We start from the raw sequence: 9,864 nt of genomic DNA on the forward strand, positions 1-9,864 counted from the left end.
TCCAAGGCCTAAGGCGTGGTAGGGATCAGGGTAGGGGTCGAGGCCCACCGCCAAGACGCCAAACCCAATATGGAGATGATGAGGGCTATGAGCACCATGATAGGGGCTTTGATGTCAGACGGATGATTAAGGTAGATGCCCCTACCTACGATGGTCAGATTGATGCTAGGATCCTTTTGGATTGGATCAAGCAGATGGATAGGTACTTCGATTTCTATGATATGCTACCGATTTGCTAAGTTCAAGCTTATTGGAGCTGCCCAGGACGTCTTGACAGACCTAGAGTACCAGGAGGACCACCTAGGACTTGAGCCAATCACCACCTGGGTAGAGATGCAAGAGCGGCTCAAGAGGGAATTTTTGCCTATCACTTATAGGCTCCAGTTGTTGAATGAGATGAAAACCCTGAAGCAAGGGAAGTTGACTATGACCGAGTACATGAGCAAGTTCAATGAATTAAAAATTAGAAGCCGTATTCGGGAGGATGTTGAGCAGACACTATCCAGATTCCTTACCGGGCTCAACTCCGAAATTCAGTCTCGTATGGCACCCCACCTGGTGTGAGACGTTCCACAGGCCTTCAGGATAGCCCTTGAGGTGGAATCCTCCATGAGAACTTATTCTCAGAGGAAGAGCTTCCAAGCTGGGGAGTCCCAATTTAGAAAACCACCCCAAGGCTCAACTGGATTCCCAAAACCCCCTGCTGCACCACAGCGTCAATTTGACAACAAGGGTAAAGGAATTTTGGGAGAAGCACCTAAGAGTAGCAGGCAACAACAGTGCTTCAAGTGTCGTGGGTTTGGTCACTTCTCCAGAGAGTGTCCCAATAGGAATCTTTATGTAGGAGAGCAGACCCCTGAGGAAAGTGACCAGGAGGGTTTTCAGGACCATGAGTATGAGGACCATAGGCCAGATGAGACCATATCTGATGAGGACACCGAGGAGGCCGGTGATCTCAAGCTCGGCATTGTGCGTTGCATGGTTTCACAACCTAAGAATAGCAACGATTGGCGATGAACTAATATTTTCATCACCTACACATGTCATCAGGGCAAGAACTGCCGCGTCGCCATAAACAGCGGGAGTTGCATGAATGTGGTCACCAAGAGTGATGTTGCTCGAATGGGCCTCAAACCTGAACCCCACCCCAAGCCTTACAAGGTTCCCTGGGTTGATTAGTCCACCATTCCCGTAAATCTGAGGTGTCTAGTTCCCCTGCACTTTGCAGGATATGAGGATCGAGTGTGGTGTGATGTCCTAGAGATGGATGTTGCCCACATCATTCTAGGTAGGCCCTGGTTATATGACCGGGACGTCACCAATTACGGGAAATCTAACACCTATGTCTTTGAGTTCAAAGGGAAGAAGATCAGACTGACACCCAGTCCCCCTAGGGAAGTTAGGGTTCCAGAACACAAGGGAAGTACATCCAAACACGCCCCCACCAAAACACTCAACATTTTAAATCAACAACAATTTGAAGGAGAGTGTCACGAGTCAGGGGTGATTTATGCTCTAGTTGTCGTACAGAGTAATACCGATAGGTCACGCTTATTCACTGAGGCTCCTAGAGAAGTGCAACCCTTGTTGAGGAAATTCGAGAGGCTATTCCCTGAGGAACTACCTGATGAGTTACAGCCTATGCGTGACATCCAGCACGCTATTGACTTGGTTCTAGGATCCTCTCTCCTGAACTTACCCCATTACCGAATGAATCCCAAAGAACACGCCGAACTCAAACGGCAAGTGGATGAACTGTTGCAAAAGGGATTCATTAGGGAAAGCCTTAGCTCGTGTGCTGTACCTGCCTTGCTCACGCCAAAGAAAGATGGCACTTGGCGTATGTGTGTTGATAGTAGGGCCATTAATAAGATCACCATCAAGTATAGGTTCCCTATCCCTAGGCTTGATGACATGTTGGATATGATGACCAACTCTTCGATCTTTTCGAAGATTGACCTCAAGAGCGGGTACCACCAGATTAGGGTCAGGCCTGGAGATGAGTGGAAGACAACCTTCAAGACGAAGGATGGCCTCTTTGAGTGGTTAGTCATGCCTTTTGGCTTGTCAAATGCACCTAGCACTTTCATGAGGGTAATGAATCAAGTGCTTCAACCATTCATTGGCAAGTTCCTTGTGGTTTACTTTGATGACATCCTCATCTATAGTAAGACCCCGTCTTCCCACTTGGATCACTTACAAAAGGTTTTTCATGTGCTCTTACAAGAGAAACTCTTTGTCAACCTCAAGAAGTGCACCTTCATGAGTGATCAAGTCATCTTCCTGGGATTTGTTGTGTCAGCTCAGGGAGTATCTGCTGACCCTGAGAAAGTGAGAGCGATTGTAGAGTGGCCTGAGCCAACTAACATTCATGAGGTACGAAGTTTTCATGGTTTAGCCACTTTCTACAGAAGGTTCATCTACCGGTTTAGTTCCATTATGTCTCCTATCACCGATTGCATGAAAAAGGAGTTTCAATGGACTAAGAGTGCTACGAAGGCCTTTAATGAGATTAAAAAGCTTATGACTGAAGCTCCAGTCCTGCGCCTCCCAAATTTCTCTAAGGTCTTCGAAGTTAACTGTGATGCATCTGGTATTGGGATAGGTGGTGTCCTAGGACAAGAGGGCCACCCTGTTGCCTATTTTAGTGAGAAGCTTAATGAAGCTAGGCAACGATATTCTACATACGACAAGGAATTCTATGCGGTTGTCCAATCATTGCGCTATTGGCGACATTACCTTTTACCGCAAGAATTCGTACTATTCTCTGATCACCAAGCTCTGAGGTACCTTAGTGCCCAAAAGAAACTCAATCAGAGGCATGCCAAGTGGGTTGAGTTCCTCCAAGAGTACACTTTTGTACTCAAGCACAGGCCTGGTGTCGAGAATACTGCTGCAGATGCACTGAGCCGGGTGAACATGTTCCTCAGTCGCACCAATGCTAGGAGTCGGGCTAGTGTGCTACTCCAAGCAATGAGTGTAGAGGTTGTAGGGTTCGAGCGAGTCAAGGACCAATACCCCACCTGTCCTGATTTTAATGAGCCGTTCACTTCCTTGAGTGAAGGCAAACCAGTCAACCGCTCGGACTACCTACTTAGGGAGGGCTTTCTTTTTAAAGGAAGCAAGTTGTGCATTCCCAGGACTTCACTCCGAGATTTCCTGATCTGGGAATTGCATGCTGGGGGAGTCGTTGGCCACTTCGGTCGCGATAAGACCATCACCCTCGTTGAGGACCGATTCTTTTGGCCAGGACTGAAGAGGGATGTTGCTAGAGTTGTGGGTTAGTGCAGGACATGCCAGACCGCCAAACAACAAAAGCAAAACACGGGTTTGTACACTCCCCTACCCGTTCCCCATTTCCCTTGGCAGGACCTTAGCATGGACTTCGTGCTTGGTCTACCAAGAACTTCGAGAGGCCATGATTCTGTTTATGTGTGTTGACCGCTTCTCGAAGATGGCCCATTTTATCCCATGCTCTAAGACTTCCGATGCATCCATAGTAGCCAAACTTTTCTTTAACGAGGTTGTCAAGTACCATGGGTTACCCCTCACCATAGTGTCCGATAGGGATGTTAAGTTCACTAGTCATTTTTGGAGGACCCTATGGCGGATGATGGGCACGAAACTCCGTTTCTCCTCAGCTTTCCACCCTCAGACCGATGGCCAAACCGAGGTTGTCAATAGGAGTTTAGGGAATTTATTGCGTTGCCTCATAGGAGAACACCTTACCAGTTGGGATCGAGTCCTTAGCCAGGCCGAGTTTGCATATAACAGTTCTAAGAACCGTACCACTGGTCTGTCCCCCTTTGAGATCTGTTCAGGATACCAGCCTCGGGCACCCATAGACCTTATCCCAGTCGTGTCTAGTTCTAGGACCTCCCAGTCAGCCGAATCTTTTGCTCAGCATATACATGATTTGCATGCAGGTATAAGGAGACAGATAGCACTGAGCAATGAGCAATACAAATCGAAGGCAGATGTGCACAGAAGGCTACAAGAGTTTCAAGAGGGTGATATGGTGATGGTAAGAATCAAGCCACAACGTTTTGTTAGGGGAAAAGCGAGCAAGCTACATGCTCGTAGCACAGGTCCGTTCAAGGTACTCAAGAGGATAGGTGCCAATGCGTATGTTCTTGATCTGCCAGCTAGCATGGAGATCAACAATATTTTCAATGTTGAAGACCTAGTCCCATACCATGGTACCTCTACCGTCACCTCTTTTTATCCTGATGACCTTGAAGACTTCCCTTTCAACATTGATGAGACTTCTAAGCGAAGCCAACCACTTCCCCCCACCTCGTTACCACCTGTGCCTAAGTTCACGAGGAGAACTGAAGAAATTGAGGAAATCCTTGATGAGAGGATTGTGTCCACATACACTGGAGGTTCTAGAGAGTTCTTGGTCAAGTGGCATGGACGTCCGGAAATTGACAACACTTGGATCACAATGCAAGAAGCTCAACAACTCAATCGAGACCTACTTGAGTATTACATGAGCTTTTAATTCACCAGAGGTGAATTCTTCCATGCCGGGGAGAGTTGATGGGGACATCAAGGTGTACAGTCGAAAAAAGAAGATTCAACCAGGTCCATCTTTGTGGCTGGAGGATTAAACAAGAAAGAAGAAGGAAAGAGAGGAGTCAAACCAGCCTTCCAGCGCTGGGTTCGACCCCCTTGTCCTCCCAATCAGTAGTTCTTGTGGACCCCACTAAATCTTATTTGATCCTAGTACTTTGCAGATCTTGTGGACCCCACCAAATTTTATTTGATTCTAGTACTTGCAGATCTTGTGGACCCCACCAAATCTTATTTGATTCTAGTACTTTGCTTTAAATCTAGTGATATTTGATTGTCTTACATAATTAGGAAACTAGGACTTTTTATATTGGTCTATTAGGTAGTCTTTTATTTCAAGTAATTGAGTTTCTAAGTATCTTTTTTATTTTTGGAAGTTTATTCTATTTAAGTGTAAGGCCATTGGCCATTATTGAATACAATGAATGTTAATTGAAAAAAAACAGCCAGGAGCAAATCCCCACCCCTCTCACGGTTCTCTCTCTCTCTCAATCTCGACTTTTCTCACTTCTCTCTCTCGCCTCTTTCTTCTCTTTAGCCTCTCGGCTCTCTCTTCTCTCTTCTCTCTTCTCTCGTCTCGCCTCCCTCTCTTTTTTCATTCTTTTTTCTGCTGCTGTTTTTGTTGCTGCTGATCTCCCCTTTCATTGCCTCACTGCTGCTGCTACACACTGCTGCCATTACATCACTGCTACTGCTATACACTGCTGCCATCACATCACTGTTGCTGCTACACACTGCTGCCATTACATCACTGCTGCTGCTACCCTCGGCTGCTGCTACTCTCGGTTGTTGTTTACTCTTCGCTAGTGCTGATCTCTCTACAGTCGGCTGTACTTGTCTTCATCAACTAAAGGTGGACTGCATCTCTTTATTTTGGAGGACCTTGATCTCTTCTTTTCTCCTCAGATTTGGGCAGTAGTACGGTAAAACATTAAACTAAACCCTCCCCACCTCCATTAATCCCTATTATATATTGCAGCCCATTGACATTGAAACCAGCCTTTGCCCTTTGTTTATGCCTATTTTTACCCGTTGTTTTAAGTTGTTTCGTCATTGTTATATATCCAAAAAAAAAACCCTACTGATTTTTCTATTTTAGTTGGTTGCTAGAGGACATTGATTGTTTGCATATCTAATTTGGGTGTATAGATTGATTTGTGCTGAACCTAACATTCGTATGTCGTTTGTTCCCTTCCCCATGTCCCTACTTGAAACTTAAGTAAGAATTTATGTGTTTTTCCGTCTAGATTATTATTGTTTTCAGCTACTTTGTTTCTTAGTCTCATTTTATCTTGCATGCTTAATATTGTTTGCTGAGTTTCTTTGTCTTATCTACCTAAACCCCTTGAGTTGACCCTACCTAGTTAGTTAATCTTGTAGGAGACCTAGTCACCTAGGAAACCCCTACATCACCATTTTGATGACGGTGACATTGAACACACCCTTAAACTTCCTCAATTTGCAAACCCTAAAGATGATGTCATCGAAGATGTTCTCAACAAGTTCACCATAGTTCGTGGGGGCAAAGGGTACTACTCCTTCCTCATCAAATAGAAAGGTCGACCACGAGAGGATTGTACTTGGATTTATGTCGATGACTTTCAACGCCTTGACACAGACCTCTATGAGCACTACATGTCCCTTACCCATTCATCAGAGTTGAATGATTCTAAGAAACGGGGAGCTGATGGAGATGCACATTATGGAAGGAAATATGAGAGGAAGAAGGGTCCAGTCTTAGTCCACCTGAGTGGCTAGGGTCCGACCAAGAAGCTAGCTGAACCTCTACTTGGTCCACCTGAGTGGCTAAGTACAAACATAGTTGTCATGGCGTCGTCAAGGCGGCGATTTGGCGTCCTGGTGGAAAAAGAAGTTCATGGCAATGCTACGATTTACGTGACTCACAAATGGTGGTCGCCATTGGTTGATAGGCGTCGTCATGACACCGCCATGGATGTCAGGTCACGCCTGATTCAGTAGGTGGTCGATTTTTTTGTAAAATGCAGGGTGATTTTGATAGGGCTATGTTGATTTTTGATGATTTGATGTTGCTTAATGTTGGTTTTATATGTTATAGGGTATATTATATAGGCTTGTAGTATGCTTAATAACTTTAGAGAATAGGGGAAAAAAAAGCAGCATACTAAATAACTTTAGAAAATAGGGAAAATAAAAAATGACACATGGAAGATTTGACCGCCATGGCAACGCCATAATGGGCGATTCATCGCCAAATCGATTAGCCACCCCTCCACCGCCTTGGATCGATTTGACGCCGTGACAACTATGGGTACAAATAAGGGCCAATTGGGCCCATCGGTTAGGGGAATAATTAGTAGTTTTTAATTAATTAGTGGGCCATTGGGCCTATCGTGCTGAGTAAGTGGTATGTCGAGTCCAAATTGTCTTAGGATTCTATTTGTTTTCCACATAGGTTTATTATTCCTAGTCCAATTTTGAATTCCTAGTTGTAGTAGGAGTGTCTAGTCATATTGGGAAACTAGTTCCTAGTTGAAGTATGAGTGTCTAGTCCTATTGGGAAACTAACTCTTAGTAGTAGTTTGATTGCTATTCTGCCTTCTATAAATAGAGGAGCCTATGTACTCATAATTTCATATTTGAATAAAGAATAATTGCAGTCAATTGCTTAGAACAGTCGGGATAGCTGTGGGTGAGAAGCCCGAGCCGAGACAGCCGCTCCTCCCCCACTTTTCCCTTTGTTTCTTCTTGTTTAAAGCTTTCTATTTTATCCTAAAGTTAGTGCTGTTGAAGTATATGACTGTTGTGAGTATTCAGAAGTTCAGATCTGTCCAAGTTACAAACCAGAATTGATTCTTTTGCCTGAAGCTTGCAATTCTTTCTCCTAGGTCAGAAAATCAAGAAAGCTTGTGACTTCACAACCAGCCATTAGAATCCTCTCAACTTTGGGAGTTTTTGTATCCTCCCTAGGGACTATCTACACCCAAGAGTGCAGCTCAATCGGACTTCTATAGACCTGACCACACCTCTCTCTCTCCTATCGGGTTGGGTTCTGGGCTGGTTTTGCACCTCAATTGGTATTGTATCTTTGGGGGTTTATTTGATGGTCTTATTTCTTTGTTTCCTGCTCCTATTTGTATTGTTTGGGGTTATAAACTGCTGGGGTAGTTTCTTGTAATCTACTCCTGCATTAGTCACATTCTTCTTTTCTATTCTCTTGTTCCTGCTACTGTCAAGTAAGTACTATTCTTAATTTTATTCAACTAGAACCCTAGTTTCTAGAAGGTTGGATGTAGCATATTTTTTCAGATTATGCAATTCATCCATCCGATCATATTTAACTTTTGACCGAACATATTTCATTAAAATAGGATCTGATTCACATCTGAGACAATTCTGACAGTCGTATCTAAAGATATTTTATAATTTTCAATTCTACCCCTAACTCTATTAGAGTTGCTGTTTAGTCATTCCACTTCCGAATCAAATCTATCTTTATTACCTATTTAGGTTTCTGATATTGGATTAATTAACATCTGAAATCAGTGATCTGACTTCCCTTTTGTGAACCCAAATTTCTGTGATTAAATTACTGTTTTACCCTTCCCTAGAGTTGTTAGAATTCCTCCGTAATCTGAAATTTATTCTGTGCTTTCGATCCTGTTTGGTACTGTTTGATTCCTTTAAATCAGTACTACATCAACTTCAGCACCTTATTTTTTTGAGGGGATCAACGAAGCAGAATGAAGAATTTCAATTATAAGGAAAGCGAAGAATGCACAGTTACAATGGAGAGCCAGCAATAATACAAACAACTCAAGCTATACACTGCAAAAAACAAAATCTGCAAACAAAACTATCTCCAAATTCTTGAGAAAATTTTCATCACTGGACTCCTCGCATATGCTATAGCCCTCCAGATCTCGAGATACCTTTAGAGACAAATCCCACATGTACAAAACTCCATCATTGGATGCCGATCACTTAACGTCGAAATCTGCAAGATGAAGAGAAAGTAGACATAACTATCCTTCATGTGACTCATCTCGGAATCAAAATAACTCTTCAGAGAAAGTAAGCCTTGAAACCTGATTGTATTTCTGAAGCACGTTCTTTTTCCATGTGACACATGTCTTCTGTATCATTGTTATCTGATTTAATATCCAAGATATGTTTTCAGATTCGTCTTGAGGTTTCATCTTGCTATCAATCATTCAGTTTAGTATCTGTTTTGAACCATTAAAGAACCTGCCAACGAATTCTGGTTCTGTTAGAATTTCAGTTTCCTATTTTCAGCAGGATTCTTCCGTATTTTGAAATCTGACCATTAGCTTGCTCCCTACTTTTGATGATTTGGTCTCTATACCCAATAGAGAAATCAACCAGAATATTTGAGCAATCTGAATTCCTTTGACTAAGATATTTGGCTCTCGTTACTGATTTGGTGCCTACCTTTGTGTGATTCTGGAAAAGTCCTTGGTATTCTATACCCAATTCCATTAAGTGGTTAGAATCTCCATGTACTAAAGTTGCTAAAGTAGTTATGACCTCTTTGAGATCCTTTCCTACTTTTGAGCACACTCAAATTCATTGGCTGATTCCATAGAGTTGTTGTACATTCAAGAGTTAGTAGTCAGCACACATGTATAAGTGACTTGTTTATTGCTTTTTATGCAATGCTGGTCTTCAAGAGGTAACTTTGTTTTGTGCATTTTGGAATCTCTTTTCATTCTCCTTATTGAGCGTGTAGCTAATTATTTAGGTTATTGCTATTGTATTGTATCTCAAAGCATGGTCTATCAATTTAATAAAGGGTGCATTTTGTTGTAATCAGAAGTGATGAATTGAGAGTAACCTTATTTTGATTTCCCCTTGTCTTATTCCCAAACGTTCTTTAAGTTAAGTATAAAAAAAAGTTCTCAAAATAATTTAAAAGTGACTTACCATTATGTCATGCTTAAGAGTTGTCATTGTCTTGTAAACTTTTTAAGTATGCGTGTGAAATGGCAGGATTTTTTCCTTGATGAAAGGAGGGTGTGATACTAAAAGGGCAAAAAGGTTAGGTTACAACTTACAACAAGATTTTCCCTTTAATAAAGATATAATAAATCAGTCTGTTCCATACTTTGGAAAAGAATTCCTGTAATGTACCCATGATCAACCATACAAAATTGGCTGTTTTGGTAAGACTGTAAGAGTGAACCCAAATTCATGAATTAGGACACTGATGATGGGGATTATATTATATGAGGCGGGCTTTGTGCTGTAATCATGGCTCAGGAACTTGTCCAATGCTTTACCACCCCCCCC

The sequence above is a fragment of the Macadamia integrifolia genome, chromosome 3 (assembly GCF_013358625.1).
Source record: "Macadamia integrifolia cultivar HAES 741 chromosome 3, SCU_Mint_v3, whole genome shotgun sequence".
Lineage (NCBI taxonomy): Eukaryota > Viridiplantae > Streptophyta > Magnoliopsida > Proteales > Proteaceae > Macadamia > Macadamia integrifolia.